The sequence below is a fragment of the Ruditapes philippinarum genome, unplaced genomic scaffold (genome assembly GCF_026571515.1).
Source record: "Ruditapes philippinarum isolate M1 unplaced genomic scaffold, ASM2657151v2 ctg3175_1_1_1_1, whole genome shotgun sequence".
Classification (NCBI taxonomy): domain Eukaryota; kingdom Metazoa; phylum Mollusca; class Bivalvia; order Venerida; family Veneridae; genus Ruditapes; species Ruditapes philippinarum.
In genome coordinates, this window is record NW_026856929.1 from 53,471 (window position 1) to 71,732 (window position 18,262).

Sequence of the window (18,262 nt, forward strand, 5' to 3'; positions counted from 1 at the left end):
ACATCTTTTAGTTACACATGTTATCAACTCTAGATGTATTTGGACTTGTGCTTGTTTTGTTAGAGTGATCAAACGCGGATAGGATCTTCTGATTTTAATTAAGGTTTAATGAATAGCCATGGCAATTAGGCGGTTCACTAATCTAAAGAGTTGTGTTACTATAATCATGATACCCTTTATGTTAATGATTGTTCAAAGTTGTCCGAGCTGTATAGTTTACCTGTGAGAATTACACACATGGTATCTTGCATTTTTCCACTGTGTCAAATTGATGTGGTCCTTCAGCCTAGTTTAATGTTACATCCATTGATTAAACGTATTTTATACATGTATACTTGTATAAGTGTCTGATAATAAAAAATAAATGTATTCTATCAGTGCTGTTTAGGATGGTAACATGTAGTTATCGTACACTAGATATCATGTATAAATCATATAGATTATAATTATGTAGTTATCATGAAATTTACATTAAGCTGTAATGAAATTATCATGTAGCTAACGTGTAATTAGCATGTAGCTATACAGCAGTGACCACGAGGCTGTCATGTTGTTATCATGCAGTTATCATGTGGTTACAATGACGATATTATGTATTTATCATGTGGTTATCATGAAGTTACAATGTGGTTATAATGTAGATATCATGTGGTTATCAAGTTGTTGTCATGAAATTTATCATGTAGTCTTCATGTAGTTATCATATTGAAGCATTTTTTGCAAGACAACATCACATTTAAATAAATATCAAAACTTTAAGTCACAAAACTCTGCTTGTTTAAAATATTTAAAGCTATATCTCTGTTACCTTTAGTTTACAAAAAAGATTTGTTTTACGAGGGATTTATAAGTCCAAAGTGACTGCAAGAAAGAAATACGTTGTTATATTTCATTAAAAAAATCGCGCATGCACGAAATCATTGCTAAGCATACTATTTTGTTCCTGAACATTTTATTTTGTTGACGTAAATTCATTACAACTCTAAACAACATATATTAGCATATTTTAAAAAAATACACTTAATAATGAATAACATAATATTTAATATGCATATATGTCAGTGGAGACATATTCTAACATTGTCGAGAAAATAGATTTAAAACCCATGTTTTACACATTTTTTACACGTTAGTAAAATATCGTATGAACTGTAAACATTTTATTTATACTAGTTTTGTTGCTTTACAGTAGAATGGTATTAGATTGGAAACATAAAGCATGGCACGTTCAGTAAATTTGTTAAAATAATCATTATTGCTAAAAATCATAATTTTACAATCGACTTCATTTATGGCACAAACTTTTGTCACATAATATTGATGGTATGTGTCTTGGTATAATCCACAATATGTACAGTAAGGCTAAATCTTGTGTTAAAGTAAACTGTGAGTTGACTAGTTTCTTTAGTAGTTTTACCGGTGTACGTCAAGGTGAAAATCTTTCACCAATTTTGTTTTCTATCTTTTTGAACGATTTGTCAGAATTTGTATCTAATAAATATACAGGACTTGTAAATATCTCTAACGCAACTCGGGAATGTCTTAGTGACGATGTCATTGATGTTTATGTTAAATTGTTTCTTTTGTTATATGCTGATGATACAGTGCTTTTAGCAGAAAGCAAAACTGATTTGCAAGATGCCTTAAATGCTATGAGTGAGTACTGTAATATATGGAATCTTGTTGTAAATGAAGCTAAGACTAAAGTAGTGGTTTTTAGTAAGTCAAAACCTAAGGATGATTTTGATTTTATGTACAATGTTAAGAATCTTGATTTAGTAGATAACTTTACTTACATTGGAGTACTTTTTTAATTATAATGGTAAATGTTTGAAATAAAAAGAAATTCTTGTTGATTATGCTAGAAGAGCAATGTTTTCTGTGATCTTAAAGTCCCGTAAATTATGTTTACCAATTTCTTTGCAACTACATTTATTTAACTCTATGGTTGTACCTATCTTTCTTTATGGAAGTGAAGTTTGGGGATTCAAACAAGTTCAAATTCTAGAGAAATTTCTGTTGTATTTTTGTAAATGTATTTAAATTTAAAAGCTTCTACACCTCATTGTATGGTTTATGGTGAGTTAGGCATATTCCCATTAGCCTTACAAGTGAAAGCAAGAGTTTTGTGTTTCTGGAGTAAAATTATAAATGCTAAGGAAAATAAGATATGTAAACTTCTTTATAAAACAATGTTGTCTTTGTCCTCTAGGAATATTGTTAATTCTAAATGGATAAATTTTGTGAAAGAAACACTTAGTAATCTTGGCATGTCAGAATATTTTCATTTACAGAAGGTAGATAATATTAATCACTTTAAAAATGTTGTGAAGCTTAGACTACAAGATCAATTTTTACAAGATTGGCATAGTACTATTGATACATCCTCTAAGTGTTTATTGTATCGTACATATAAAAATACTCATTGTTTTGAAAAATATCTAGATGTACTTCCTTTTGACATAGGCAAATATTTATGTAAATTTAGAACAATGAATCACCTATTACCAATCGAAAAAGGCAGACATTTGGCAATTGATCATAATAATAGGGTCTGTTCCTTATGTCCGTATCAAGCTATTGGTGATGAATTTCACTACTTATTTGAATGTTCGTACTTTAATGACATAAGACGTAAATCTCTTCTTCCCAGGTTTTACACTCATCCCAATATTTTTAAACTTGACACATTAATGAATAGTTGTGATAAAAATATTCTTCTAAAATTATCTTTATTTTGTAAAAACATTATGTTAAAATTTAGATAAGTAATACTTCTCATTCTCCGTTCTCATTTGTTACAATATAAAATACATGTTGTATTGAATTCAGAACTTGAAATGAACAATATGATCTCCTTTTTGTTTATTAAGCTAGTCATAATTGTATTTTTATATTGTGATATTAGTGATTTTTGACTGTTATTTTTCTGTTTGTTTGTTGTTATAACCAGTTGCATATTATATGCCTTGGTTTAATAAAAACTGAAACTAAAACTGAAACATTTTGTAGCAGTGTGAAAGTTGATCTGATTCATTTCTTTACGATAAAACTTTACGAAACCATATTGCCTTTATGGACTAATTTGATAAAATAAATAACCGAATTTACAAATATATGTGTATAAAATACGTTCTGTCAAGACAACATGAGGATTAAAGTATGCTGACAAAATAGTAGTAAGTAATATTTGTTTGTATTAATGGTAATAACCTATGTTAAACATATTGAGTAAACTTGGGTAACAAATCTTTAAAATTTATCTAAGCAGTAAATACCTTTTTCTTTGCATTAATTGCATGTAAGTAAGAAAGGTCTTGTTTTTAGTTGTTTTTTTTTTTGTTTTTTTTTTTTTTTTTTTTTTTTTTTTTTGGTCTTCAATTTAGTCTGTTTTCTTTATTCCTTCTTTTATTTGTAACTGATGACTAAACATACCGTCGTAGATATGATAATATGTAATATATAATTTCCAACTAGCTTCTGGTAGGTTGTTAGGGATTCATGAGCCAGTCCCCTGGTCGACGTAGAGTGCGGTATGATACCATTCGGTAGAACACATCTATCTTGCTATATATATGTTATATTTATTTCTGAAAAGTACCTTCTTTTTGTAGGGGAATACATACAAAATTCGAATTACCAACTATCTTTTGGTTGGTAATTGTGGTTGAACTCAAATGATTTTTATGAAAATAAGCATGACTTTGGAGGTTTGCTGCTTTGGCATCTTTTTTCACCTAATGTCCGCAAACAGAAATATTTTTAACTAGTGAAACTAGATTAAATAGACTTGTTTCAAATAAAAGAAAAAACATAATCCCTAAAGAAAGCCCAACACGGCAAAACTAGAAAATGTTGCAGACTCAGTTTGATTGAGTCTGTTTAAAGTCGGTACTGAAAAGTGCAAGTTACCGTCCACGCCCCCTGACACATGCCCAAAAATAATTCAACATTTTAACACGAAAATGGTGAAAATGGCGAAATTTTGAATTGAGAAACATACGCAAATGTGTTACCATGGAAACTTCAATGTGACGCGTTAGTGCCATTCCCTGAAAAGCGGCGTATGGTCCCCAAGTAAAATAATGCGTCTGCTCTAAATGAAAAAACAATGAAAGAGCAGAACTAAATAAAATGGAAGTTTGAAACCATCATTATCAACAAGTATTGGTTTCAGCTTAATTATTGCAATATTAGAACTGTGATTGTATTTAGCGGAACATGGCTTTTTCTTGTATGTTTTTTTATAACCTGCAACAGTCTTACTTATTTTCCTTTTACTACTCGTTTGTGTAAGGTCCTTTATCATAACCACTCGAGCAAGGACACCAATGATAGTTATTGTTAAACACTTTTGACCTAACAGCTATATTAACAATTTAGGTGTGAAAATTCAATTACATTACTCAATCTCATGTTTACTATTGTTATAATGTATATAGGACTTCCAAAATAATTATAAATCAGAGCGTGCGCTGTGGTACAGTGGTAACACTGTCTGACTACAAGTCTAGGGGTTGCGAGTTCGACCCCCCGCTACTCCACGAAATACTAATATTCTTTCGCATGAAAAATTAATAAACATTAAAATTAATTCATAAAAACTACTAGCAGACTAACCTTACACATATGACACTCTGACACACAGGGCACTACTTCAACACGGACACACATGACATTACTCACACACTAACATGACACACATGACAGGGCTCACACACTGACATGACACACAGGACAGTACTCACACACTGACATGATGACATACAGGAAATTACTCACACACTGACATGACACACAGAACAGTTTACACACTAACATGATGACACACATGACATTACTTACACACGGACATGACATACAGGACACTACTCACACTAAGATGATGACAAACAGAACATCACTCACATACTGAAATGACACACAGGACATTACTCACACACTGACATGACACACAGGACATAACTCACACACTGACATGACACACAGGACAGTTTACACACAATGACATGATGACATACAGGACATAACTCACAAACTGACATGACACACAGGACACTACTCACACATTAACTTGACACACAGGACATAAGTTACACACTGACATGACACGAAGGACATTACTCACACACTGACATGATGACACACAGGACATTACTCGCAGACTGACATGACACACATGACAATTTACACACACTAACATGACACACAGGACATTACTCACACACTGACATGACACACAGGACACTTTACACACACTGACATGATGACACACAGGACATAACTCACACACTGACATGACACACATGACATGACTCACACACTGACATGATTACACACAAAACATCACTCACACACTGACATGATGACACACAAGACATTACTCACACACTGACATGACACACAGGACAGTTTACACACACTGACATGATGACACACAGGACATAACTCACACACTGACATGACACACAAGACAGTACTCACACTGACAAAATGACATACAGGACATCATTCACAAAGTAATTCGGAATTGATATTGGCAGTACTCTGTTAAAAAAGTCTATAGTTTCTGCTGTGCCTGTTTCTGTATATCATTTCTCACACGCTGGTCAAGTATATCATAAACTGCAAATATGTAATTTATAATAGCCCTGTTATCTGCTTAAATGATATCTTAATGGAAAACCGTTCCGTGATATCTTTGATTTATTGAACTGGTCGAGGAGTGTTTTGGAAATGCTTGGATGAGGATTATGGGTAAAAACGGACTTTACATTAAAGGCACATTATGCTTCAGCAACGATTAAATTTTTACTATTGTACTCTTTTAGAAAGGGCAAACATGAGTTCTATAACATTGAAAAAAGAGTTTAAGAGTATATCAGAAGTCTGTTACCTGAAGAAAGTGACGTTAAATCTGTAATAATTTGTCATTAAAATAGCAAAATGTAAACAAAGTAGTATTTTGACTTCCATACAAAATACTAAATCGCTATAAGTGTACTTATTTCCAAAAAGCAACAGCAGAAAAAAGATTTTTCTGATAATTGGCAAATGAGTAGCTTTTTGGAAACTTTAGCAGTACACCAAAATAAAAAGCTTTTTAGAAAAAAATAGTATATCTAGTACATAATTGGCCCTTAATATATCTGTTATTGGTTAACAAATCAACAAATATCAAATTGTTATTTGTTAAATTATCGATAAACGAATAATCAGAGCACTAAAACTCTTCAATTATCTGAAGACGTGTATTGTTTCACGTCAAGTCCTTGTTCTAAATGTTTGTTTTAATTCGTTCTGCGCTCTTGATTATTATTACCTGTTTACACACCTGGCATGTGTATGGTCGTTTAAATTGGACATGGTGTCGAAATTTATGAGCCTTGTCTAATTGAAATTACTTGAAGTATTTTATATGTTAATAGACTGTATTTATTAGAGTTTAAGTATTGTTGTTAGATCTTTCACAAATGTATTAATCTGCATTACCTCAAAACGTTTAAAAAAGGAACCGGAAATATAACTAATATTACTTCTAATGACAAAAAAACAAGCCAACAAATGATGTTGTAATATCCAGTTTATAAGTCGTCAGTACAATACAATACAAAACAATACAATAATACAATACAATAATACAATATACTGCAATAATACAATACAATTATACAATAAAATGTAATAATACAATACAAACAATACAATAAATACCCAATACAATACAATAATACGATACAATAATAATAATTATAATACAATATAATACATACAATAATACACAATACAATGCAATAATACAATACAAAAAAGAGACCCTTTCTCACAGTAATCGCAGCACTCACTATCAAACAATTTACATCAGTTAAAATAACACTCACACACAATTTTCACAACTTTATATCACCCCATCACATCTCATTCATACATCAACATAGCATAGCATAGCATAGCATAGCATAGCATAGCATAGCATAGCATAGCATAGCATAGCATAGCATAGCATAGCATAACATAACATAACATAATAAAATATGATATAACCTACATTCAGTTATTTGCGTTTTTCTCTTTTCTACATATCACCTGCCGACCAGTGCAGAGCAAGATCGCATGGGTCAGCTGTCCTTAATCTGCACTTTGTCATATGAATAGAAGCAGGTGCCGCTAGCAGGCTAAAAGATAAATAAGTATTGTAACAGTAATTATTTATGAATCGATTGCATGAAAAAAATATAGCAGGTTTGTTTCTATAAACGTATACATAGCGATGAAAAAGTGTTGAAACGGGTTTTCAATCGTTAGACTTTGTCTTTGAATTAAAAATAAAGTGACTGACAAGTAAATTGTTATTTCAAGATGTCGTTACTTCCATTTCGTGAAATTATGTCTAAATAGCTAGGAATTTTATTGCTGTTTTTTTTTATATTTTTTAATTTGATGTTTTTTAAATATACATTTGTATTCATTTTATTATTATTATATATACAATATATAAATATCTATATATAAAGATCACGTGAAAATGGTATTTTCGAACCTGCACATTATTTGTTTCACCTGTTTGAAAAGGCAATTTATATATGTGGGTGCTGTAGACATGCTGTGAATTTCCATGATCTTATTTGATTGTGAGAATTTAGCTATGCTATGTAGTACTGGTTAATGCTTATTTTTTATCTTTTTTTTTTGCTTCAGAAATTTTTAAGCATAGATAAAATATGAATTCATGATATTTTCCCAGAACAAGAGTATATTTATATAACTAGGTGAAGGAAGGTAAGATATTTGTGTTTCTAGCATTCGCACGACACTGGGATCGCAATGTTTGTAAGCACTTGGGGGGGGGGGGGGGAGAGACGTTGAAATGTACAAAGATTTAGTTAAACCACCGCGTGACAAAATGTCAAAAAAAACGTTAATATATATTTTAAAGATCGCGTGAATATTAGATTTTCTGTACTAGAGGTTCTTTAGAACGAATAGTTCCTGACGCTTTGGTAACGCTTGGCAAATATTCATATCCAGATTCATAAATATTTAGATGGCGAAATATTTCTTAAGTTTTTTTTCTTAGTTTTTTTTTTTTTGTTCCCTAAAAGCATGCCGAAAGATTTGTGTTATTCTTATATATTTAAGGAACTTCACTGAGGTCCTAAAGCTTATAAATATTATACTTCCGTCATAGATCAGCTGGTACACTTGAAATTGACCATTAATATGTTCGGATTAAATTAAAAATCGTACCATTGTGCTATTCTTAACCCGGTTTGAGTGAAAAACGTTGCAACGCTCTTCAATTTTGGGTCATTTTGCACATTAAGTATAATTATTCTTGAAAAATGGATCTAAAATTTTTCACACAAATTATTGGTCTATATCTGCATCAAATTGAGCATTTATCTCGAAAAATTATTTCCATACCCGTCATGTCAAAACAAAAAAACTGTGAAGTCCCTTTAATTCTTAATTGAAATAATATTATTCTGCGAAAACTTTACCCTTTAGAAAACAACACGTCTTTCCCCGTTGCAGAAATAAAATTTAATTAAATTTTCTGTAAAATCTTAGATTTATTTCATCTAAAAGTATTATTTTGTAATGTTTAATTCAATACAATTGACATAAAATTACTGTTTCGAAGAATATAATAGTTTCCCTTTTTTTTAGTTATTTAAGTTATTTATTGCATTCTTACAGTTAAATATTCTAATCTAATTCTTTTAATACTATTAAGTTTAGGAAAAAAACATCTTTAAACGTAGATCTCTTTAGTCACTGACATAAAATAGAGGTTTGTAGCCAACGGGTTGAACTCTGTTATTTAATAAATCACACTCAAGTATAAATTTAAAAAATAATGAAAAGATACGTATGGTGTTTTTGATATAGCATGATTGTTAGATATACGATTATTACACCATTAAATCATGATATAAGAAAGTATACACATATACTTTAGAAAGTATCGTTATTTTACTTATAGATATATATGAGTTTTTATAGCTTTTAATGAGGATTAAATTCTTTATTAGAATAAAAAAAGGAAGAAAATGTTAATATTGCATGTTTTGTTGATATATGCGTAATAGCAAATATATCAGAACTATTATTAAATAATACTGGTATTTTATTAAGTTTACAGAATTCTGTGATTATTTCTATAGAAATCAATATTTTTTTTGTTATTTGAATAGGGGTTTCTAAGAAATGCATTCATATTTTTTAAATATAACAAACAATGCAGCACATTTTCATTTCCTTGTTAATGGTATAGTAAATATACAACGGATAGGAAGATCCAAAAATAGACGAAAGTCAGATTCAGACCCACAATCCTTTGCGCGCTTCGGTGATAATCGAGTTTTCCCGCTAGTATGTTAATTATTATTATTATTATTATTATTATTATTATTATTATTATTGTTTACATTGCCGACATGGATTTTCATCGGAGAATTATTTGTATGGAAAAGTGTGTATTGTACATTTAAAATAAATAACTATTGCTTCAAGATTACATGTATATAAATTGAAAATGAGTCTTTTTGTTGATGTACTTCCAGAAATTCAATATGGCGGTATTTTGGCTACTTTTACCCAGGATGCATCAAATCTCGGAAAATCCTGCAACGTATTATGATATCTTGCGTGAACAGAATTCCTCCAATACTGAATTTAACTTGTGACGTCACATTTTTTTCTCCATGTACTTTTAGCTCCATGGTGTCGGCGTACTAAAAGTATAGCTGTTTATCGGAATAACACTTACTGCATCCAAAAGATGCAGAACGATCTATAGAAACTATTGTCAAAATTGGCAATTATTAATTTGTTTCCCTAATTTAGGGTGTTGTTAGAAGTACTATTGCCCGTTATATAGTTATTAATTTTGTCCATAATTTAGACTGTAATATAGCATTTTACTGGATACATTATCTCAAATAATCTTACTTCTTTACTTCGAATACTCTTCTCTTGTGCGCACGCTACGTGCGCGTTGTAAATCAGCTGCGTTAACTTCAACAGGTTGCATCAATGGTTCTTTTAACTTTGCTACTTTGATTTGTGACCCATAGTGATCCATTTGTCGGAAAATGTACTAATGCAAATACTATATCCTTACCAAGGCCTATCAGATTTGTTGTTCAAAGGGTCAATGTTTGATTGATAAATCATAATATTTAAACGCTTCATTTACCCTCTGATCTGTTTTGTTTTGCCTCAAGTCCTTACCTTGAATGTCGTTGTTTTTGGTGTTTTGTTTTTTTGTTGTTGTTTTTTTTCCTTTTTAAGCCATCAGAAATTTACAAACCAGATATCCGTAAAATAAGGTCGATTAAAAATTTGGGGCATAAAATTTTTCAAAATTTATATCCTTGTCCCAATTAAAATTTTCCCGGAAGAAATTTTATAAATTTTGATAGATTTTATTCAAAAATAAAAATAAAGTGAAATTTTGGATTTTTTTAAAATTTCCCTGTTAAAAGTTATGTACCCCAGATATGAAAAATTTGATGCATAGCATTTTAAGCAAATGAATAAAGGCATTTTTGCTTCACTAATTTTTCATTTTTGATCAATCCGTTTCTTATTTACTGGAATTCTATGATAATTCATATAACAATTCAGCAAAATCTTACAGGTTCTACGAAATGGTACAAACAATAGAGATTGTTCTCGGCAAATTGTGGTGAACAGTAATCTGAGTGACAGAGAGAGAGAAAAATAAAAACACATCTGATGAGAAGAAATAACAAACCTTTGCTACAAAAATATAATCATGTATGAAATGTACAAGAATATCTGGCGTGGGCAAATTTATCAAACAAGTAGAGTGAATGTTAATGGTAGATCACGACTTACATTCTCCTCAATAATTGATATTAATAGAGCTTTTGAAAATTCTCACTGTGAAACAAAGAAGCTACTTATTTGTTATTTGTTCAAAAAAGTGAGAAATCATAGAACGCCTTATATTTATTAGTGTATCTAAAGAAACCGCTAAACTTCAACGTTTTATCCATATGTGAAAATCACTTTTATGAATGATGTGATATTTCGTTTAAAGTGGTAGCAAAATACCTCCCTCACTCACTCACTCACTCACTCACTCTCTCAAACCCACCCCCAAAAAAAACCTACCACTCAAACTCACTCATTCACTCACACACACACGCACGCACGCCCGCACGCGCTCACTCATTCGCACACGCGCGCTATACACGCTCAAGCAAGCATGCGCACACTGAATTATTTATTCGGTTTTTTTTTCGATAAGTTGCATAAAAAATGTTCCAGTATTAAAGTTGAAACCTCATAATTAATGCGTGATATTGATCTTGCACACTTTATATTCATCTTATACTGAAAATACTTATGAATTGGGCAGTTTGTTTAATTCTATTTTACCACCTGCCTTTAGATCATAATTTAACACTCCAGGGTTATTTTTCGTCATACCGTTACGAATATCATCAATTGCCCATGGACCTTTTTCGTCCAATTTATTGTTTGATACCATATCAACATTGAAACGAATACATAGATTTTATCATTACCGATATTTGTGATAATGAATAATTAATATTAACCACGATGATCCTGGTTATGAAATAATGAAGTAATTAGCACTAATAATGTGACATCCACGGTTATTGTCCCGGCTATTTCAATAAAAGCATCAACAACAGTAGCGAAATCATTCTTTTGAACATAATCTATGTACAAAAAGTATGTAAAAGAACGTAAGCGTTCAAATAACGTATTTATTATTATAAATTGTATCATTTTTACTATCATTATTACATTTTTTTCATTTTTATATTTCACACCATAGTTCTGTCCATTATCACTTTTACTCTTATTAACATTTCGTTTATTTGTTTATTTACGTCTCATCCATGCATATTTACATAGTACAAAACATTTACATAATACATATATAAAAAAACATGGCCAATCTATCGCATATTTATAGGAGACTATCGTTATACAACTTTAAAAATACTAGATAAAATCAAAAATACAAATGATTAAACATTTTGATTGTTACTGAGTATATTCTTTTTCGTGTCTATCTGCTAAACACAATAGGGAGAACATCAACATTGTACTCCAAGAGTCGCTGTTTTCATCCTCGGGCGAGGAGAAATTTCTCCCTGACAACTGACATCGAACATTGAGTCTAATCAATGGTCAATTGGCTTTAACTACTGATTCCTAAATAAAGTTGGATCATGTTGGATTAGTAGTCGGTCATATGCTGAAACATTATTCATTTCAATAAATTCGGGTTGGTAGATATATATTTTTTATTGACGGTTAGGTCGAATATGACCAAAATGTCTCTATTAACTTTCGTTTTATCTTTTATACAATACAAATGTTCTTTCTCGAAACAAAAACGACCAGTGCGTTGTAACACCGTGCGTTTCAGCTTCTGTCGTATGGAGTAGCGTCTGCTGCGATTCTTTAATTTTGAGGAATCTTAACCCTTACCACGCTAACAATCTTAAATGGACTTGTCCGTATTTCAATCATGACGAAACCATTTATCATTTAAAGGAACAATCCAAGATAAGTACTAACTGAATATCAAACAGGGCAGGCACCCATGTGCTGGTCATGGTCTGCACTGGTCGCATGGGTAGATTCAGTGGTTGCCAGATAGCTAGCTAATGGTTTTTAAAGAGATCCTAAAGATAGAAAAGAATTAGAAAGAAGCTGGCATGTTTAACAGGGCCTAATTTGACGAACGCGCGCATTTTATTAACATATTTAAGTACTGTGATTATGTTTGATTGGTGGTCATTGACAATTATAGTAGGTTTGTTTCGGTTTACGACACATAAGGAGCAATAAAATAGTACTAAAATTTGCTTCAAGGTGTGGGGCATTGTCATGGTCGGACGAAAACAACTCAATTTACTAAATAATTATGCTAAAAGGATAAACATGTTCCCTCTCTAAAACAGTTTTTCTGTAAAAAATGTAAAAGTTCTTTTTTGGTCCTAGTTAAGAAGTGTGTTCCGTTCGTATATTTCTATTTTATAACAGTCGAAGAATTACACGGTTCATCTTAGAATATTAATTTTTCACAAGATAGTAGAGGGTAAATAGTTGAATGAGTGTAAAAACTGTTCAAAACTGAAATTTTTAAACGAGTTCACAGCAATATAAAAACAAAAACAAAAAATTAGTAATAGTAAATGATTTGTTTTCTTCCATATGAACCGTAAAGAAAGCATTTATAGATTTGTTGCGTTTGCACGGTGAATATCAATTCATTTTATTTTGAATCATATGGAAAACTACTCAGTGAAACTTTGATCGTTTCTATATATTAAATGAGGATAAAATTCAGGTAAATTTCCCAGGCGTTCGCTAAACAATGCATTGTTAAAGTATAATTAGGCATGATATAAACAAGTATTTCTGGCGTCGATAAGAAGCGGCGAAACAGGCCTAACTTCAAAGACTTCACGTGAGGTTGAAGTTCGGGTTTTCTGTTATTTTTACAATGAATTTAACTTTTTTTGCCAGAATAACATGTAACATTTACCTTTCCAAAACTTGAACGTGCATCATTAATAAAAAATCTTAAAAATTAAAACGACGTTACCGTTGAAATAAATCCGTTAAAAAATCAGGCTAAAGTATTAAAGAATTGAAAAGGCATAAAGCAGATTTACTTTGATTATATGCGAATTATAGGCCAGCAGCAATGCATGGAGGGACTTTGTAGTCTTCTTTTATCACTAATGCTGTAAAGTCAACACATGGCCGCTTTAGTGCTTACTTTAATTTCGTTGATATTTTTGTGAAACTGTTGTTTTTGCGTGATTAATCTCTGCTAGTTTTCTTACATAATACAGCTCATGCTTATAATTTTCATAGTTTGATGTATTCATATCGTTTCGGTCTATTTTATATTTTTTAGCTTTGTCATTGAATTGTTATTTACTAGATCTCCCCGTTTTGTTCACGAATATAACTAAACGAACGTGAATATGATTTAGAATGTACGTGAACATAACTTAAAAGAACGTACGCAAATAAAACTTAGAACGTATGTGATTTTCACTTTAAACGTACATGAATATAAGTTTCTTTGTCTTAATCATTGTCTTGCTTAATGCGTGAAATAGCCAGATTTCCTTTTGAATCATCTTTTAAAGTTTTGTTTTTATATAGAATACATCAATATTTGAGTATTCAAATCTTAAGGGATTGGAGAAAATGCAAGGAAATGTATATTATATGGGCTGTTTAGTAGTCGTATATATCTGAAAGTTTTGCAGAAAACCCGCTTCTTATCGTTGAGAGAGATGCCTTGATATTTCTTCAGTTTGTATAATTCCACGCATGTTGCCATCACAGATTTCAACAAGTCAATTCTTTACTAAAATCTTTTTGCATTTAACATGCATTATTCATTTAAACTGTTCCGTCCGCTTTTAGCTTATCCATATACACATTGTTATAGTAAAAATCTTTATTTTAATAATTTATGGAACAATATTAGCCACTTTAACAGTTGTACTAAATCTTACAATTTTGCGATGTTTATATCGAAGGTACTTTACGTCGGAAAGAAGAAAGAGGCTTAATTTCAATCAATGAAACATTTTGAATTGACGAATGTACAAACAAGGTATCATTAAGGCATTTGAATACTATAACGTCTATTTAAATCGTTTAAACTTTTAAAATAGACACTGTCCTCTGTTGCAATCTCCTTGTTATAATGGCTATGCAACTTTATACCTAGTATTAGACGGCAGTATGTGACACTTAGGCTACATTTGTTGACATAACTGGTACAGTATTAATACATTATATTGTATATCTCACCAAAAACCCCTCGGACCGTGAGAGGATATCTTCTATAATGTACGATAATACTCGTTTTATATTAGTCTAACCTATACAGTAATATGGGGAACGGTTTTGATTTAAATACAGACTCTATTGTGTGTGTGTTTTTTTCTTCTTTATTCTCTAAAATTGAAGATTATGGAAGATAAGGTATTCAAACGTCTACTATGGCAGTGAGTGCACTTTTATAAAATACATTTGTCGAAGTTTTGTAATGATGATGTAAAATATGATGAAAATTATACACTTGATATTTAAGTGAAGTAGGTAAATGTTGGTGTGTTGGTGCTACATGTACCTTGAGTATCATTTCATAGATAAGAATAGCTTATACATGATTTCAGTGTCAGTTGAAAAAAAATGTTACAGTTGGGGTGGGGGGGGTGGTAGGGGCGGGACGTAGATCTGTCTCAATTTCAAATTTCTTATTGGTCAGACTACATTTTGTGCCCATTTGTAAACAAATTAAGTACCTGGCATATGAGTTTGGGCTCGGGAAAATCTTTTGTAACCCTTATCCCTTTAACCCTATACTTAAAAAAACAAAGATAACATTTATGTTTGTTTAAGAAGAGCACAGACGTCTTTGTTCTTGCAGTTATCATTTATATTGTTATTTACGATGGGCTGCATTTCAGTCACCTATGACACATGTTATTTTTCGTCTCCAATTTTAGTTTGGTTAATGTGGAATTTTTCGGATATGATTCGCTGTTATGTTTGAGAAATGCAGTTAATGTGCTAAAAGCATGCGTATCTTAAAAAAAACTCTTTTAATTCAATTTGATCTTTTTTTCAATTTGATAACCTTGTGTATATTTAAGTGATAACGTTTACTGATAAATAAACCAGAAACATACGTCGGGGATTTTTAATCAATGGCTGAACAGTACTTCTTTAGTGCCTTTTTTGACTCCTATTAAACTTTGGTGTATTAAGTTTAATTTGATATACAATGAAATAAAGCTCAGCTTCATGACCTCTACAAAAATAAAGTTCGGCTACAAAATAAATATTTAAATGGGTTCTACAAAAAGAAGTAAAATTATGCCAGAAATTATTCGCCAATCTGCAACAATTATCTTTTAAGTCTAATGGTTTAATTCATTTGCAAGAAAAGTAAGAAAATGTCTTAAAGATATACTTGCTGTGTAGTTTCACTCTTACACTTGACAAATGACACACATTACGCTGAAGGTGTAATTTGGTGTGGTCATTCTACGTCATAATTACAAACATAGCCTTTCCAAAAACTGCCTTAGGTCACGTTCTGTCGGTTTCATTATTCGTTATCATTTTACTTTCGCAATACACAAGCTACAAAATAAAACAAATAGTTTCATCATTTGTGTATTGTTTAAACTGTTGTTGAGTTGTATTATTTAAACTTTTAAAGAGTACTGCGCTTACTATATAGTGTTTTAACTCCATAAGTGCAGATGTATTGCGCAAGAACTCTTCAGGCTTGAAGGAAAATATACTACATGTATTTGTTTGTGTTAATAAACCCAACGGAAATAAAAGTGGTTTATTCATTAATCTCTATTGAGAAGGATACTTTACTGAATATTACGTGTGTTAAGTAACTTATAAATAACATAGGATTTACTAGATATTTTCGTACACAATTGTTGGTAAGTTTACATCATTTGGATTACATTTTTAATACCTGCACAACAATAAGATAAGGTTTTATAAACTGCCCTCCCTCAAACGAAGCAACAGTAATGCACTTCATAATATGAAGGTCTTACATTTTAGTTTTTAATGAATTGAATAAAAATCATATTTTGAATTCTAAGTTAAGTTACGATTACATATATAATTATGTTCATGAATTGATAGTAACTTAAAATAACATTTTATTTTTTTCATTTATCTAATTTGGTATACAAGTAAAATATACCCCAAACTATTTTATATCTCGAACTATTTCATATCCCGAACTATTTGATATCCCGAACTTTTTGATATCCCGAACTATTTTAAAACAATGTCAGCTAATTCGAAATAAACGCAGCCAATGCAGACACATACATTCATGTTGCATTTTAACTTGTCATTGTTAATTTACATACTGCATATTTCACTTTGCCGAATGAGGTAATTTAATTAATTAATACAGCAGACGACAACAATAGTTATACGAATGTATAGTTTAAACTATTTCAGTATGTTATAACATGTATATAAATTCATTGATCACTGGCCATGTTTACCTATTCTTCGCTTTTAATACATTTTAATAGATATATAAATAGTTACCATGGTAACCACTGGCTGCACTGGAGTAGGTGACGCTGATAGATGACCAGTCATTGTTTGTGAAAGGATAAATATAAACATACTGTCTTCTTACTCATAAATCGCGTATACAACTTTTTAAATCTCTTATTCGTAAGTGAATCGTGAATCGCTCGAATAATTCAATTCGGATACAAGTGATGTTTAGTATGTGCCGAAAAATAATTCGGATTTTTGGTTTATTTTTTCAAAACAGGATGTTTGAACTTGGATGTTTGGAGAAAAACAAACCCAATATCCATGTCATGTTCCTAAATTAATAGCCTTTTGTATTGAAATCGGATAGACTGTTATTTAACATGGTATCGTATAAACCGAATTTTTAAACATCGCGTTGAGAAACTTGAATACTGTCATAATATTATACTAGTTGGAAGATCAAAATTTTTCAAATCTCATAAAGCGATAAGGCAGAAACACCAAACTAGTTTGGCACGGTGTTGCGAAGTGTTTTTGATTAAAGTTATTAAGTATAGGATTTTTAAACTTGTGTACGTTTGAACTGTGTATTTATCAGTTCTTTCTGTATATATGATAAACGGAGTTACCAATATTTTGGTAAGTTTTTGAAATTTTACATGTTCTTTGATAAATTTGATATAGCAGTTTAAATATATTTTTTACGTATATGAAACATTTTAGTTCTTTATCTGCATGGTTTGTACGTATAATAAGAACAATGTACTTTAAATAAGTGTGTGCTCTAAATTGTAATTAGAGGTAATTTGCCGGCATGTTGCATAGAAAAACTTTGAAATAATATTTAGATAACATTCACAAATAGAACACATTTGATATCTTTTAATAGAAATTTAAGTAATAAGTTTGATAAGTGTTGAATACAGTAGAAATTATATTGATATAAAATTTGTCAAAATTGACAATCCGATTTTATTTGCTTAATGGTGTTATAATTGATGACCACATTTACTTTCGGTCACTACAAAAGTACTAAAGATCAAAGAGCGAAATAGTTTACATTTGTGGATATATTCATGTATTTTCACAAATATATTTGGGGAAAAAAACATAGACGGGTCCAATTATTCCAACGTGGTACAGTATTCAAAGTTGAATA

General features: G+C 30.8%; 1 protein-coding gene across 3 annotated transcripts in view; it reads left to right on the forward strand.

Annotated features, from left to right (window-relative positions):
• The window catches only part of LOC132748169 (cadherin-like and PC-esterase domain-containing protein 1), an 85,504-nt gene that overhangs the window by 43,803 nt on the left and 23,439 nt on the right, over positions 1-18,262 (forward strand). The window contains exon 1 of one of the 3 annotated variants that reach the window (XM_060737722.1): positions 16,359-16,514. The exons of 1 other annotated variant lie outside the window; for it this stretch is intronic. The gene's annotated coding sequence lies outside the window, so the exon portion shown is untranslated. Of the gene's footprint in view, positions 1-16,358; positions 16,515-17,054; positions 17,743-18,262 lie in introns of those variants that run through there. One more of the 3 variants, XM_060737720.1, reaches the window with a different exon arrangement.